Genomic DNA, 18,431 nt, shown 5'->3' with positions numbered 1-18,431 from the left:
AAAACACTTCAAGACAAATGAAAACAATGTATTTTTAAAAAACAATGTATTATTTTACCATAAATTTTCAAATGAAAACAAAAGGATATTTAATATAATTTTTAAAAATAAGGACTATAAAATAATTCTATGAACAACTGTACATCAACAATCTGGATAAGGTAGATGGATGACAAATTCCTACCAACACACAAATTACCAAAACTGGGTCAAGAACAAATATAAAACCAGAATACACCTATAACAAGTAGACTGAATAAATAATCAAAAATCCCTCAACAAAAAAACTGAGAATCAGAAGGCTATACCACTGAAGTCTATTTAATATGTAAAGAATTAACATCAATCCTTCTCATACTTCTGAAAAACTGCAAAGGAGGGAACACTTCCTAACTGATTCTGAGGCCAGTGTTACTCTGATTCTATGAACACACATGCAAAAAATCATCAATGAAATACCAGCAAACCAAATTTAGCAGCATATTAAAAGGATTATACACCATGACCAAGAAAGACCAAGTAAGATTTATCTTCAGAATTTAAGGGTGATTGAACATATGAAATATCAATCAATGTGATAAGCCACATTAACAGATTGAAGGAAAAGAAAAATTACATGATCATCTCAACTGATGCAGAAGGAAGCATTTGACAAAATCCAGCACCTTTTCATGATGAACTAGTAATAGAAAGAACTTCTTCAACATGGTAAAGGCCAGCTAGCAACAACAACAAAAAAACCTAAAGCAAAACAAAAACCACACAGCTAACATCATACCCCGTGAAAGATTTTTAAAAATTTCCCTCTAAGATCCAGAAAAAAACATCTGCTCTGTCACTTCTATTTAACAAGGTACTAGAAGTTCCAGCCAGAGCACTTAGGCAAGTAAAAGAAATAAAAGAAATCCAAACTGGGAAAGAAGAAGTAAAATCATCTCTGTTTGCAGATGATATGATCTTAAATCATAAGATAATCCTAAAAATACACACAAAATCAGAGCTAATAAACAAATTCAGTAAGTTGCAGGATATAGAATAAACACACAAAGAATGCTATACAGTAGCAATGAACAATCCATAAAGGAAATTTAAAAAACAATTCCACTTAAAATAGCATCAAAAAGAGTAAATACCTAAGAATAAATTTAACCAAGGAGGCAAAAAAATTAGTATACTGAAAACTACAGAGCATTACTGAAAGAAATTAAACACTTACATGCAGCGACATCCCAGGTTCATATATTCCTTCCAGTCTATCTTCCCTGCCTACCTCTTTCTTGCTCTTCTCTTTTCAAACTCTGATCACTACCTATGGTAACTAAGGAGTCAGAAAGAAAGAAAAGTCTAAGTTCACGTGTCCTACAGGCCAAGGGAGCAGAAGATTGGAAAACACACATTTTACAATGTTTATCATTCACTTCAGAAGAATTACATACTCCACCCTTTGGTGGCTCAGATAGTAAAGTGTCTGCCTGCAATGGGGGAGACCTGGGTTCAATTCCTGGGTTGGGAAGATCCCCTCGAGAAGGAAATGGCAACCCACGCCAGTACCCTTGCCTGGAAAATTCCATGAACTGAGGAGCCTAGTAGGCCACAGTACACGGGGTCGCAAAGAGTTGGATACGACTGAGTGACTTCACTTTTTTTCTTTCTTTACCTTTGTTATTGGGCTTCCCTGGTGGCTCAGACGGTAAAGAATCAGCCTGCAATGCAACAGACCTCAGTTTGATCCCTGGGTTAGGAAGATCTCCTGGAGAAGGGAATGGATACCTATTCCAGTATTCTTGCCAGGAAAATTCCATGAACAGAGAAGCCTGGCGGGCTATAGTCCATGGGGTCACAAAATTAAGGTCAAGAGTCCCCAGAGCTGCCAAAAGCTGGAGACTGGCAAATATAAACTGTAGCCCACTGTGCACTCACCCATTTGTTTCCTTCACTTAAGTCAATGCCAATGACTTAGGGTGTTAACCGTACTGTTAAGATGCCAATATTACCCAAAGTGATCTAAAGATTCAATGCAGTCATTATCAAAACCACAATGGCTTTTGCAGAAATAGAAAAATCCATCCTAAAAGTCATATGGAATTTCAAAGGACTCTAAATAGGCAAAACAATCTAAAAAAAGAAAAGTTGGAAGAGTTAACACTTCAAAACTTACTACACAAAGCTAGCTTAATCAAAACAGTCCAGTAATTGAATAAGACAGACATACAATGAAACAGAGCCAACAGATAAATCATCACACACATGGTCATTCAACTTGACAACGCTAATAGTATTGAATAGGGGTAAGGACAAATGGCGGAGGCGGCGATGGCACCCCACTCCAGTACTCTTGCCTGGGAAATCCCATGGACGGAGGAGCCTGGTGGGCTGCAGTCCATGGCGTTTCGAAGAGTCGCACACGACTGAGTGACTTCACTTTCACTTTTCACTTTCATGCACTGGAGAAGGAAATGGCAACCCACTCCAGTGTTCTTGCCTGGAGAATCCAGGGACGGGGGAGCCTGGTGGGCTGCCGTCTATGGGGTCGCACAGAGTCGGACAAGACTGAAGCGACTTAGCAGTAAGGACAAATGGTGATGGAAAACTGAATACACCTGTTAAAAGGAATTAAGCTGGATCCTGACCTTCTGCCAGTTACAAAAATTATCTCAGGATGGATCAAATAAGACAAGACACTAAATGTAAAAAGAGCAGACAGGGAAAGAATACAAATAACCATTTGAGTCACTTGAAAAATTACAGAGAAACTATCATAAAACAAAATATATAACCATACAGGTCTGAAACAAAATAAGGAAATCTCTATTCTGCCATGGAGCGATACTGAAAATACACTGTTAAGTGAAAAAAAAAAAAATACACAGGCATCCATAGTAAACTAATTTCTTGTAAGAAAGAGTATATACTTGTGTTTTCAGAAGTAAACAATGGAAGGATAAAAACAAAAACAAGAGCAAAGATCTAAATTTAACCCCTATACTAAAACTATACCTTATACACTAAGTTACACAAACATATAACCACATAAAAACTATAAATCTTCATAGTTTGGCAACATTTTCTAAATATGACATCAAAAGCACAGACAAAAGAAAAATAGATAAATTGGACTTCATCAAAATTTAAACTTTCATCCTTGACATCTACCTTGGCAGTGATTTTTTGGATTTGATACCAGAAGCAAAGGCAACAAAAGCAAAAACAAAACAAGTGGGAATTTTCATGCAACAGCTGGTGGAACTAAAATGATGCAGCTGATGCAGAAAACAGAAGTTCCTCAAAAACTTAAACATGGAATTGCCATATAATCCAGCAATTCTATTCATAGGCATATATTCAAAAGAACTGAAAGTAGGGACTCAGATATTTGAACATCATGTTCACTGCAGTATTATTCACAAGAGCCAAAAGGTAGAAGCAACCAAGCATCTATTAACAGAAGAACGGATAAACAAAATGTGATATATACATACAATGGAATATTTCTCAGCCATTTAAAGGAAAGAAATTCTGACACATGCTACAACGTGGATGAACCTTGAGGACATCATGCTAAATAAGTCACTTACAAAAGGACAGACATTGCATGATTCCAATTGTATGAGATTGAGAATTAGTAAGTTCATAGGAACAGAAAGCAGAACAGAAGTTATCAGGGGCTGGGGGTGTGGGAAACAGGTAGTCATTCTTTAACGGGTAGAGTCTCTGTTTGGGATGACTAAAAAAAACAACTCTGGAAATAAATAGTGGTGATGGTTATACAACATCGTGAATGTACTAATGTCATTGAGTTGTACACTTAAAAAGGTTAAACAGTAAACTTAATGTTATGTATCCTTTACCACGTTATGGCTTCCCTGATAGCTCAGTTGGTAAAGAATCCGCCTGCAATGCAGAAGACCCCGTTTCGATTCCTGGGTTGGGAAGATCCCCTGGAGAAGGGATAGGCTACTCACTACAGTATTCTTGGGCTTCCCTTGTGGCTCAGTTGGTAAAGAATCCACCTGCAGTACGGGAGACCTGGGCTTGATCCCTGAGTTGGGAAGATCCCCTGGAGAAGGGAAAGGCTACCCACTCCAGTATTCTGGCCTGGAGAATTTCGACTGTATAGTCCATGGGGTCACCAATATTCGAACAGAATTGAGCCACTTTCACTTTGAAAGTGGTAAAGCTGCTGCTGCTGCTAAGTCGCGTCAGTCGTGTCCGACTCTGTGCAACCCCATAGACGGAAGCCCACCAGGCTCCTCTGTCCCCGCGATTCTCCAGGCAAGAACACTGGAGTGGGCTGCCATTTCCTTCTCCAATGCATGAAAGTGAAAAGTGAAAGTGAAGTCGCTCAGTCGTGTCCGACTCTTAGCAACCCCATGGACTGTAGCCTACCAGGCTCCTCCACCCATGGGATTTTCCAGGCAAGAGTACTGGAGTGGGGTGCCATTGCCTTCTCTGGTGGTAAAGCTACCACAATAAAAAAAAATTTAACTCAAAAAGTCAAAACAATGTGTACCAAGCTTATATAAAGTATCACAAAGCTCAATTTTTAAACATTAATCAACTCTAAAATAGCTAAAGGTTAAAAAAGCATAACTTTTTATATGGGTAAATCAACTGACAGAGATTTTATGATCAAAGGTATGTAGAACCACACCCCCTTCTCGAAAATTCAGTTTTGTAAATAAATGGGATTTCTAAACTAAATTACCTAAATCCTCATCTAAATCCCCATTAGCTTAGTTTTCTAGATTACTCAAGTCTTTTCCTTCCATGTTCACCTAGGGAAGCTTTTTTGGCTACTGGTCAAAGAAGCTGAGGTCACGCTTCTTTCCACTAGCAATTTGTTGATTAAAATAGCCTGAGGTCACCAATTGTTTTTTGAGTTTTTCCCCCTGAGACATGGAGATCATCTGGATTCCCTAATTATCCAAGCCAGCTTTTCCTCTTCTTCCTTATAAACAAATAATCAAGAATGAACTCTATAGGAAAAGTTCTGTGATGCTAGATACACCAGAAAGTTCCTCATTCCTCCAGTATCAAGCAGCTCCTGGGTATTCATGTATAATAATGTAGCTAACAGTTTTTAAGTGTTGTTTGCTGAGGAGACTTAGTTTGTCCCATAGGTCCAAAAACTGTTGTGCTGGCCCTCCAATGCTTGTGCTTCTAACACCACACTCATTTTGAAATTTCAAATCCATACCATTTGGAATGGGCCAGGTTATGCTGTGATAAGAACTCCTACAACTAATGCTTATCATAACATAAATTGATTTAACTCATGCAAAATCCTTTCAGGATTAAGGTAACTCTCTAAGGCAGCTGTCCTTCATGCACTGGTTCAGCCTGCCAAGCTGCTTTAATCTTATCTTACCTCCCACGTTAGCAAAGCAGAGGAGAAGGCCTTCATTCACATTTCATTTGCCAAAAAAAAAAAGCCACATGGCTACACCTAATTTCAAGGCAATAAGGAACAGAACCCCCAGAATACCTCAAAATAAACTAGTAGCAACAGGGCTTATCACATTAGTACAAGGTGAAACAAGCCAATCTCTTTGTCTCCATGTATGTTACTATTTTCCTCCAGTCCTTTTCAGTTCAGTCGCTCAGTCGTGTCCAACTCTTTGCGACCCCGTGAATCGCAGCACGCCAGGCTTCCCTGTCCATCACCAACTCCCGGAGTTCACTCAGACTCACGTCCATCGAGTCCGTGATGCCATCCAGCCATCTCATCCTCTGTCGTCCCCTTCTCCTCCTACCCCCAATCCCTCCCAGCATCAGTCTTTTCCAATGAGTCAACTCTTCTCATGAGGTGGCCAAAGTACTGGAGTTTCAGCTTTAGCATCATTCCTTCCAAAGAAATCCCAGGGCTGATCTCCTTCAGAATGGACTGGTTGGATCTCCTTGCAGTCCAAGGGAGTCTCAAGAGTCTTCTCCAAATAGATGGGGAAACAGTGGAAACACTGTCAGACTTTATTTTTGGGGACTCCAAAATCACTGCAGATGGTGACTGCAGCCATGAAATTAAAAGACGCTTACTCCTTGGAAGAAAAGTTATGACCAACCTAGACAGCATATTCAAAAGCAGAGACATTACTTTGCCGACTAAGGTCCGTCTAGTTAAGGCTATGGTTTTTCCTGTGGTCATGTATGGATGTGAGATTAGGCTAATTTCATGGTCATGTGATCTGTGCAGTTCTACAGGGCTCCATACTCAGAAAGACACCATGCTTGATTTAAAGCTCTCCTGTCATCAACTTGATATTCTTAATAACTTTATCTTTGAATTTGTGTTTTGTAGTGAAGTCTAATGGGACAAAGGAACAGGCAAAGGAGCAGAAGAGATACATGCAAAATGTCTATCTGCCATTCCTTTCTACTTTATTCTTACAGCTTTGGTGATGTCCTGTGAACATTCAGTGGATCCATGATGTGTGGGAGTTTAGCAAAATTCAAAGGGATATAAAGTAAGCATGTTGTCTACAACTAGATAAGCAAGGGTAGTAATAGCCCAAGAAAAGTCACATTTTCTATTAAAATATAACTTTCTTCCCAGAGGAAAGGCAATCGATTCTAAGAAACATGAATTACCAAAAAGTCTATCACGTCTTTTCTTACTCATGTTATTTCCCTGTATTAACTAACCTCTTACGATAAAAGTGACAACAGAAGGAAAGGGAAAGACAGAAGAAGAAGCCACAGGTCCTTTACCTTTCAGTTCTGCCAAACCAAAGGTAGAGACTGTTGGTAGAATGTGCAAGAAACTAAATAAAAACAGCTGAGTAAGTTTTTACACAGTGTTTTCCCTGTTCTGCTAAGAATGAAATATACATGTATAAGCTATGAAGGGGACGACAGAGGATGAGATGGCTGGATGGCATCACTGACTCGATGGATGTGAATCTGAGTGAACTCCAGGAGTTGGTGATGCACAGGGAGGCCTGGCATGGTGCAATTCATGGGGTCGCAAAGAGTCGGACACGACTGAGCGACTGAACTGAACTGAACTGAAGCTATGAAACAGCATCAATTTCACATAAGAGTTAAATAATCATATATTTGCATTTAAAACTGGCATTGTACAATATAAAGATGAACAGTAAAATTCATTCTTAATATTAATAATTCAACAATTTCAATTGTTCTTTATTTAGAATGACATTAAAAAGTAAATAAACATGACAAACTAAGAGAAAGATCAAAGAAGAAAGAAAAAACTTTTTGTTTTAGTAACTTTAATAGCACTTTTTCCTGCCTTCTGAACTAGAGACTTTGTATTTTTATTTCTCAGTATGTCCTGCAAATTATGTAGCTGGGCCTGCACTTGTTCAGATAAACAAATATAAACATGGCATGTGTTTTAACAAAGATCATCAACATTAATACAGAAGGTGTTCAGTTAAAAGCTGGGAATACAAAGATAAATAATAGAATAGTCACATGTATAAAAGAGGAGACAGTCATATAAACAAATAATGACAATATTACATGACATATGTTAAGAAAACCCTGAGGAAAGAACCTAAGAAAAAGTGTTCATCATATAGGTAATTGAGCTGTGAAAGAATTTTTCACTTGAGAAAGGGAGTAAGAAAGAATAAGATCTGTATATACTAGACAAAATACATTTATATAATTTTAACAAGTTTTTTAGGATGCAAAATAGCATGCATAGTGATGAACACAGGAGATGAACTGGGAATGTAAATTAGTACACACATTTACATACCGAGTCAAGTTTAGATTTTAGCAAAGAGAAGCCACAGATTATGAGCGGAAGAGTGGCACAATTTCTGCTTCAGATTAACTTCTGCAGAACAGGAAGACAGAGATAAGAGGGAAAAGAGATGCTTCTAAAGTACGTAAAGTAATTACCAATTATTATTAAAAAGTATTAGGAGGTTATTTAGGATCTTACTATAAGCAATTTTGGTGGGATTGCGGAGAGGGAAAAGCTGTGTTGAAGGTAAATGGATTTCTTCCCAGAAGATGCTTGGGTATGGTAGTAAGCACTGTAAATATCTAAGAGAAAGATCTAATTTGCAACATTTTCCAGATTTATTTGACCAAAACACATTATTTGCCAGGACAACCTATTAGCATCTGAAAGAACTGTGGAGAAAGTAAGTTTTATAACACTGTTCTATGAAACAGAAGGCCAGCACTAAGAGAGAAAGGCAGAGGGCAGTAGAGGACTTACGATCAGAGAAAAACAATACCAAAAGTGAGAAACAGGAAAGAAACCTGACTGAAATATTGCCAGGCTGGGTTAAAGGCCTAACTACATATATAAAACACACCTGTTTACTAGTTTATACAATTTGCAGATATTTAAATTCATTCTGGGTAGGGGATTAACATAATGAATATTTCAACAGGGTATTGGATGGCATCACCGACTCGATGGACATGAGTTTGAGTTAAGCTCCAGGAGTTGGTGATGGACAGGAAAGCCTGGCATGCTGCAGTCCATGTGGTCACAAGAAGTCAGACACAACTGAGCAACTGAACTGAATTGAACACAACAGTGATGATGATACTGGTGAGTGGGAGAGATAAAACTTAAAAGAGGTTATACAAAAAGATTAGGGATAGATGAGAAAGCTAAAGAAGTAAGAAAGATGTATACAGATATTAAGGAGATTTTGGTCAGAAGTAGAACCATTTCTGAACCATATGAGTAGCCGTGTCAAACAAAGTTGAATACCACTGGAATACAGAAATTAAGGAAAAATAAACTTAAGATATTAAGTAACCTTCAATGTTACCCTTCCAACTGCCTGATATGATATGAAGGATTATACCAATGATATATCAGTGAATCCAAGGGAGTGACACAGAAGTTCCTAGATTGAAATGACAAAGTCAGGTAAGAAACAGCCAGTAGGGTACCAATCTTAAAAGAAGAGAAGCTGTAGAGGAAGATAGAAGAATAAACAGACACTAATTAGAAAAACATGGGTCTGGTTTTCTGGCTTTAAGGAAGCAGGTGTGAGGAAAACAAGCTACACACCTCCTCAGAGGAATTTAGAATAACAGTTCCCAGTTGTTTTTTTTTCTAACACATCCAAGAAATAGAATACATGTCCAATAGAAGAAAGAGAAACACAAGAATGGGAGATGGGAAAGGCTAGCTGTGAGTGGTTTAAAAGACCTTCCAAAGCAATTATGAAATACCTTCCTAAGGAACTGTACCTCTCATATAGCGAGAATCATTGGTTTAAAACTGGTACTATCACAGAAAGCGTAAATACAATTTACAAACACAAACTAGCCATTTTTTACCTGTATGACAGAATACAAGACACTCAAAACAATACCATAAGTGGCTATAAAAGTACAGCAGCTCTTACAAATTTTTCAGTTTAAAAAAAGATTTTTGAAGATACAGCATTAGCTAACATATATATGTCTAATATGCCCATTCATTTATCTTTTCAAATCTGTAAAGTTAACACAGTCTGATAGTGTTTTCACTTTATTTCTTGAGACACCTTGAGTGTATGACTTGAGTAAAATGACACAAATGGGATTGGTTTATGAGAAGAAAGAAGAGATATATTTTTTGGTTCATTGCCTGGGTTCTAGGGTATGTCTTTAGCCTAAACCAGCAGTTCTCAAACTTGCTGACCTCAGGATGCATTTATGCTTCAAAAAATTACCAAGAATCCAAGGAACTTTTGTTTTTGTGTATTTAGCTATTGATATTTACATCATTAGATATTAAAACTGAGAAATTTTTAAAACACAAGAATACACTGTTAACTTATTCTATAAGGCCAGTATTACCCTAGTACCAAATCCAGAAATTACAAGACAACTATACACCAATGTCTCTTATGAAAATAGATGCAAAATCCTCAACAAATTCTAGCAAACCAAATCCAGCAATGAAAGGTTATATACCAGGATAAAGTGTATTCTAACCTAGGAATACAAGTTTGGTTCAATATGAAAACCAATCAATGTAATGCACCATATTAATAAAGGACAAAAACTATACAGTTGTTTTAACTGACACAAAAAAAGGATCTGATAAAATCTAATGTCCTTTTATAATAAAAAACTCAACAAATTAGGAATGGAAAGAAACTCTCGTCAATCTGACAGAAAAACCACATGTGACATCACACTTAACAGTGAAGGACTAAATGTTTTCTCCTCTAAGAACAGAAACAAGACAAAGATGTCTGTTGTCTTCACTTTGTTTTAATGTTATTTATTTATTTAGGCTGTGCAGCTTGTGGGATCTTAATTCCCCAATTAGGGGTTAAACCTGGTCTGTGGAAGTAAAAGCACCAAGTCCTATCTACTGGACCACCAGGAAATTCCCTACTGTCTTCACTTCTATTCAATACTGTACTAGCCAGGGCAATTAGGGAAGAAAAACAAATTAAAAGGCATCCAGAATAGAAAGGAAGAAGTAAAGCAATCTATATTTGCAGATGACATGATCTCATATATAAAGTCCTAAGGAATCTACAAAAAAGTAATTAGAGCTATAAATAAGCCTAGCAAGGGTGCTATCCAAGATCAACATACAAAAATCAATTGTATTTCTATATACTAGCAATGTAGAGTCCAAAATTCCATTTACAATTGCTTCAAAAAGAATAAAATACTCAGGAATAAATTTAACAAAAGAAATACAAGGTTTTCTCCAAAAACTGACAAACAGATCCTAAAATTCACACAGAAATGCACAGGACTAAAAACAGCCATAACAATATTGAAAAAGAAAAGTAAAGTTGGAGAACTCAGAACTTCAACTTCGATTTTCCAACTTCAAACTTTCTACAAAGCTATAGTAATTAAGACTGGGTGGGTGGTACTGCCATAAGCACAGACATACAAATCAATGGAGACTCCAGAATCAATTGAGAATCCAGAAGTAAACAGAGACATTTATGGTCAACTGATTTCAACAATGATGCCAAGACCATTCAACAAGGGAAATAACAGTCTTGCCACTAAATGATGCCAGGACAACTGGACAGCCGCATGATAAAGAATGAAGTTGGACCTATACCTCACAGCACATATAAAATTATCTAAAAATGGGTCAAAGAACTAAATGTAAAAGCTAAAACTACAAAACTGTCAGAAGAAAACATAGGTGTAAATTTTTATAATCTTGGCTTATCTTAGATATGACTCTGGAAGCACAAGGAAAAATATATGTTATAAAAATATAACTTTATCAAAACCTAAAACTTGGGTGCTTGAAAAAACACACTCCAGAAAATGAACAAAATGGCAATTCCTCAAAAAATTAAACAAAGATTTACCACATGATCCAGCAATTCCACTTCTAGGTATATTTCCAAAGAACAGAAAGCAGGGAACCAAACAGGTATTTGTATGCCCATATTCACAGCAGCATTATTCACAAAAGCCAAAAGGCAGAAGCAACCAAAGTGTCTATCAACAGATAACTGGAAAAACAAAATATGGTCTATACATAAATACAATAGATAATTATTCAGCCTTAAAAAGGAAGGAAATTCCGATACATACTAGAGCATAGAAGAACCTTTAAGACACTGCTAAATGAAGTAAACAAGTTACAAAAAGACAGATATTATATGATTCTAATTACATACAGTAGTCAAAGTCATAGAAACAGAAAGTAGAATGATGGCTGCTAGGGGTTGAGGGGAAGAGGGAATAAGGAGTTATTGCTTAGTGGGCACAGAACAGGAAAAAGGAAAAAGTTCTGAACATGGATGGTGGTGATGATGTGTGCAACACTGAATGTACCTAGTATCACTGAATATACACTTAATAATGATTAAAATGGTAACTTTTATGCATCTTTTGCCACAATTCTTACATTTGAAAAAGAAAATGAATAGACAATTCACAAAAGAGGACATTTTTGCATATCATTTATCTAACAAGGATCTAATATCCAGAATATATACAGAACTCTTATAACAATAAAACAAATAATCCAATTTTTTAAATGAGCAAAGAATTTAAATAGACATTTCTCCCAATAAAATATACAAAAAGCCAACAGACATATGAAGAGCTGCTCAACATCATTAGTCATTAAGGAACTGCAAATCAAAACCACAATGAGATACCACTTCACCAGTTAGATAGCTAGAATTTAAAAGATGGACAATAACAAGTATTGGTGAGGATGGGTAGAAATTAGAACCCTCATATATTACTAGTGAAAATATAAAATAGTGAAGCCTCTCGGGAATATAGTTCGGCAGGTCCTCCATAAAGTTAAACATAAATGTACCAAAACCCTCAGCAATTCCACTCCTGGGTATATATCCAAGAGAAATGAAAACATATCCACACAAAAACTTACACATGAATGTTCAAAGCAACAATATTTGTAACAGCCAAAAAGTGGAAAAAAACCCAAATGTCTATCAAATGATGAATGGATAAACAAAATGTGGTATCTCCATAGAATACATTCCATACAATGTAGTATTATTCAACCATAAAAAGGACTGAAGTGCTAATACACAATACATTATGGATGAATCTTGAAAACATTATGCTTCAGTGAAAGAAACCAGGCACAAAAAGCCTGTTATATGATTATACTACTAACATATGATTATACATATGTTATATGATTCTACTTATATGAAACGTCCAAAGTAGGCAATTCCAAAGACAGAAAAGCAGTTCAGTGGTTGCCAAAAGCTTGAGGGGGTGGGAGTAGAGGGGAATGCAGGGTGATTGCTAAAGGGCACAGGGTTTCTTGGAGGAAGATGAACATGTTCTGGAATTAAATAACGGTGATGGTTACATAAGCTTATGAACATACACTGAAAACTGCATGCTTTTTTTTTGGCCACACCTCGTGGAATGCGGGATCTTAGTTCCCCAACCCGGAATCAAACCCGTGTTCCCTGCATTGGAAGCATGAAATCTTAACTGCTAGACCACTAGGGAAGTCCCTGAACTACATGCTTTAAAAGGGTGAGTTTTACCTTACTGAAAATTGTATCTCAAAGCAAAAGCAAAAAACAAAACAAAACCACAATTACACATTCCAATAGCCATCAAAGCAATAATGTTTTCATATGTTTCTATCATTCTACATTCCAGGTGAGAAAATGAAAAGGGAAAAGGGAAATATCTTCTTAACATTACTATGAAAACAATTATGACTCAGAAACTCCAAAGATTCCCAACACATAGTTCGAATACCACTGACCTAAACCTAACACTCAGCACAAGATTGAGCTTAAATAGTTAATGACCAATCAATTTTAATGATAATTAAATTATTTAAACTACAATGTACAGCTAAGACTAACAAAATGCAATTAAATTTCATTGTCATGTATAATTCACACTCTTATGTTCTTAAAAGATAGTTTTTGACAACCCATGTGGCTATTTTGAATTTAACACTCTCTGCATACTACAACCTAAGCTTGAGGTGCAACACAGCATAGTGTTAAGAGCTCTAACTCTAGACTTAGACACCCAGAGTTCAATTCCTGGCTCAGCAGCAAACTAGATCTTATCCAAGCTATTTAGTCTTTCTGCAGCTACTTTCCTCACCTATAAATGCTGATAATTTATAAACTGTTGTGAGGCCTGAGTTAATAGTCTAAGATCTTTGGAAAGAAATTAACAAATAGTAACTATGCAGTAAGTTACTTATTATCATTATAAATCAAATACCCATTTAAAACTACCAGACTATTATGTGTCTGCCTCTTGAGAAATCTGTATGCAGGTCAAGAAGCACCCACTCCAGTGTTTTTGCCTGGAGAATCCCAGGGATGGGGGAGCCTGGTGGGCTGCCGTCTATGGGGTCGCACAGAGTCGGACGCGACTGAAGCGACTTAGCAGCAGCAGCAGCAGCAAGAAGCAACAATTAGAACCGGAAATGGAACACTAGACTGCTTCAAAATTAGGAAAGGAGTTTGTCAAGGCTGTAATATTGTCACCCTGCTTATTTACTTTATATGGAGAGTACATCGAGCAAAATGCTGGGCTGTTTGAAGCACAAGCTGGAATCAAGACTGGCGGGAGAAATATCAATAAATTCAGATATGCAGACGATACCACCCTTATGGCAGAAAGCTAAGAGGAGCTAAAGAGCCTCTTGATGAAAGTGAAAAGAGGAGAGTGAAAAAGCTGGCTTAAAATTCAACATCCAAAAAGCAAAAATCATGGTACCTGGTCCCATCACTTCATGGGAAATAGGTGGGGAAACAGTAGAAACAGTGACAGACTTTATTTTGGGGAGCTGCAAATCACTGCAGATGGAGACTGCAGCAATGAAATTAAAAGACGCTTGCTCCTTGAAAGAAAAGCTATGACCAACCTAGACAGCATATTAAAAAGCAGAGACATTACTTTGTAACAAAGGTCCCTCTAGTCAAAGCTATGGTTTTTCCAGTAGTCATGTGTGGATGTGAGAGTTGGACTATAAAGAAAGTTGAGTGCTGAAGAATTGATGCTTTTGAACTGTGGTGTTGGAGAAGACTCTTGGACAGCAAGGAGATCAAACCAATCAATCCTAAAGGAAATGAGTCCTGAACGTTCATTGGAAGGACTGATGCTAAAACTCCAATACTTTGGCCACCAGATGGAAAGAACTGACTCATTAGAAAAGACCCTGATGCCAGGAAAGAGTGAAGGCAGGAGAAGGGGACAGAGGATGAGATGGTTGGATGGCATCTCTGACTCGATGGACATGAGTTTGAGCAAACTCCAGGAGCTATGATCGACAGGGAAGCCTGGCGTGCTGTAGCCCATGGGGTCGCAAAGAATCGGACATGACTGAGCAACTGAACTGATTATATGAATGAATTCCCTGAAGCAAGAGACTATCTTCAATAAGTTTATACCTCTAAAATGTAGCAATGTCTAGCATAAAGTACAAACACAAACGTTTGATGATTAAATGATGAATGAATGAGCAACCTGAGGCAGTTCCTCCTATAAAACTGGGAGAACACTTGAAACATCTGAGAAGCAACATGGCATATGTTATAAAAAAAGTACGCAGAGCTGCTTTCAATCTTTCTAACTCTATGATCTTAAGCAAATTAACCAACATCTGAGTCAGAGATTCCTCATTTAGAAAACAGGTTTCAAAAAAAAAAAAAAGAAAACAGGTTTCATGGGGGTGTTACATAGAACAAATAAAAAAAATACATGGACATGTCTAGCACAATGCCTGAAATAAAACAGGTATAAACTTAGTTTAGTGTGAAAAAAATTCTAATTTACTTAGTTCAACAAAAGCAATCTTAATTCCTCGAACATTAAGACGAGAAAAAGTCTACACATCCTGCTTTACTACAGTATCCCTTCCCCTTGCCTGTTAGTCTTTCTAGAATTGTTCTTTTTTAGAACATATTTCTATCTGCAGTAACAACTTAATTCAACCATTTGCAGTTTACATTAGGAAGTAATATATCTCACTGAATTTATCAAAATGGTCTTTTTTTAAAGAAAAAGGATAAAATTTATTGACATCAGCATTCATAGGTAAGTCTTATTTATAGCTTTTCTGACACCAGAAACTTGCTGCAAAAATAAAATTCATAACCTTTCCCACCCAAAGATCCTGATTTGACATTATATAAAGAATACAACATAATTAATCCTGCTTATTATGCATGTCAAGGTTAACTTTAAGGTCAAAAAGTTCTCCAATTACTGTTACTAAAATGACTCTGCTGCTGCTGCTGCTAAGTCGCTTCAGTCGTGTCCAACTCTGTGCAACCCCATAGACAGCAGCCCACCAGGCTCCGCCATCCCTGGGATTCTCCAGGCAAGAACACTGGAGTGGGTTGCCATTTCCTTTTCCAATGCATGAAAGTGAAAAGTGAAAGTGAAGTCACTGAGTCGTGCCCAACTCTGAGCAACCCCATGGACTGCAGCCCACCAGGCTCCTCCGTCCATGGGATTTTCCAGGCAAGAGTACTGGAGTGGGGTGCCATTACTCAAAACTAAAAAAAATTCTCTTTAAACAGCTTTTTATTAATCAGAGACATTTATAGTTACAAATATAAATTTTTATTTTAAAAAGTCTAAAATTATAATATAGACACTGTTCTGTTCCAGTTACATTAATTAAAATTAAATGTAATGTTAGAAGTCATTTACAATACTGAACTAAACTTATGTGCATGATAACATCTTGTTAGTTTATCTGTTACTAACAACCTAGGGCAATGGGCACATTTTAATTTCTTTTTTGTATTTAGATTTTGCTAGACTTAAAACATTAAATGTTAAAACTTTTCACTTCCTTTTCTGTATTATTTCAAGGAAGCTTTCTTTTTTCATTAAATATCATCTTTTTAAAGCCTAAAACAACTTAAAATTCTTATCTGCCCCAAAGTATACGGTTTTTAAGATGTACTCTAAAACCTGTTTATAAAAGGATCACAGTACACTAGATACTAGTAAATTCATTGTCTTAAGCAGTTTTCTAAATGAATCAATATTTCATAATTTTACAAGTTGTGACTGATCAATACTAGGATGCAGTGTAGTGCAACAATTTCTAAGCAGACATATATACAAGGGTTCTGAGCCTAAAGAAAATTTGAACGTATGTTTACTCACATACAGAACATGCTGATAGTAACCCCCCCAAAAAAATTTTTTAAAAAACTATCCCACAATTCACCACCCTGATATATCATTCTCTCTAAATTATCATATCCAGGTGGGATTACCCAAGCTTAATAACTAATAGTTCTCATCACTTTAAAACAGAAACAGTGTATGTTCTGTTTAACCCAGAGTTACACATTTCGGGACTACAAGACTTGTGGGGGGGCGGCGCCGATCTTTGGAAACAAAAGGTAACCTGATCCATTCCAGCTAATTACTAAATGCATACCAACAATACAAAATTCGAATTGCACTTCTGGACACTAAGAAGATCACAAAGGGAGTAGAACGTCAAATGTGCAAGGAACTACTTTTGTGTTAAAAATATATCAAAACGAAGAAACATGGTACACCGAAACTAAGATCTCGCGCAAGGTACAAAATTTATTTGATTAAAAAGTTGATCATCTAAAAAGAATTTAATCAATGTTGTTAAAATAACAGTAATTCATCCCATCCACATACGACTTGAAATCCCGATGAGGTCTTTCTTTCAGGTCTAAATATCTCATTCTTTTGCAATCCGGATACCAAAAGGACCTGAAACCTCTCGCGGAGGCGTACAACACACTCGGCGAGTGCTATCTGTTTACAAATACGAATCTCACAGTTTCCCACGTCAAAAGCGTTCATTACCACCATTCGACTGGGGGGCGGGGGAGAGAGAAGGCGGGCAAGCAAGAAACGAAATCCTCACAGACACCTCTGCCTTCTCTCCTCCCGACAAGGGCGATCCCGGAATAAATATTTATTATGTATTATATGCGTGTGTGTGTCTATAAGTTATATACGTAGTCTATATCAAAGCCAGGGTGAAAGAAAAGGCACACAGGACAGGGAATCCTACTGAACCCCAGAGAATATTCACTCCTATCCCGTTAACTCAAAATCCGCCGCCTGGGTCTACAGGTTTCGGCTCGGGGCCGAGAGCCCCAACCTCACCGTGGAGTTCGGTCCCAAAGCGCCCCGGTGCCCTGCTCAGGAAGCCCAGGCCGCCGCCCCTACCTCCCTCATCTCCGCCTTCCCCTGGGACACCCGATGCCCAATCCAGCAAAGAAAGAAGTGTCAGGCCCCAAGAGGGCGGCTGATACGCGCTCGGGCCGGGACCGCGACACCTGCGAGGCGCGGCACCTGAGGGCGAAGAGGGGGCCGCCCGGCCTGCCTCGAGCACACCCCCTCGGGCGCCGGGTGCGATGCCGCGGCCGGAACCTCCGTACCTGCGAGGCCCGCGAGCTACAGGCGCGCGCGGCGCCTCCTCATCTCAGTGGCTCCCGCTCCCCCTCCGCCTCCCGCTGCCGCCGTCACCGCCGCCGCCGCTGGAGGCCAGGACACGACGAGCTCAGGGCTCCACCGCCATGTCCGCCGCGCCGCGAACTGCATTGTGGGGGGGAAGGGATGGGGAGGGGGAGGAGAGAGGGGGAGAGAAAGAGGAGGACCCGCTGAGGGGAGGGGGCCGAGGGAGAAAGGGAGCCAGGGGAGGGGGGAGGGGAGAGAGGGACAGAGCGCTGAATGGAGTCCCGACCCGGGCGGGGGTAGGGAACAAACGCACAGGAGACTCTGGGTAGGAGGCGCGGAGGAGAGGGTTTGGGGGTGCCCCTTCCTTTCGTTCTAGGGGCCCCAGGGCACTGGTTAAACCGGGGCGGGAGGTAGTAAACACCAATGGGAGAAGTGCTACATTCAGGGGCTTGTGGTGGAGACGGGAAACAATGGTGAGAGGCCGAGGTGGGAGGATAGCTCACTCACACTCACGCTGTGGGAAGGGGCGAGCGCGCGAGGACACTCGTTAGCCCGCGAGGAGGGGGCGGGGCCCC

At 38.6% G+C, this 18,431-nt stretch overlaps 1 protein-coding gene across 16 annotated transcripts in view; it reads right to left on the bottom strand.

Moving 5' to 3' along the window:
* TUT4 (terminal uridylyl transferase 4) overlaps positions 1-18,162 on the bottom strand; it is a 136,317-nt gene extending 118,155 nt beyond the window's left edge. For all 16 annotated transcript variants that reach the window (XM_040231117.1, XM_040231127.1, XM_040231129.1 and 13 more), the window contains exon 1: positions 17,838-18,162. The gene's annotated coding sequence lies outside the window, so the exon portion shown is untranslated. The remainder of the gene's footprint in view (positions 1-17,837) is intronic.
* Between the last annotated feature and the right edge of the window lie 269 nt (positions 18,163-18,431).

This window comes from Oryx dammah, unplaced genomic scaffold (assembly GCF_014754425.2).
Source record: "Oryx dammah isolate SB20612 unplaced genomic scaffold, SCBI_Odam_1.1 HiC_scaffold_28, whole genome shotgun sequence".
NCBI classification, from domain to species: Eukaryota; Metazoa; Chordata; class Mammalia; order Artiodactyla; family Bovidae; genus Oryx; species Oryx dammah.
Note: the sequence above shows the minus strand (reverse complement) of the source record. Positions and strands in the feature narration are given on the sequence as shown.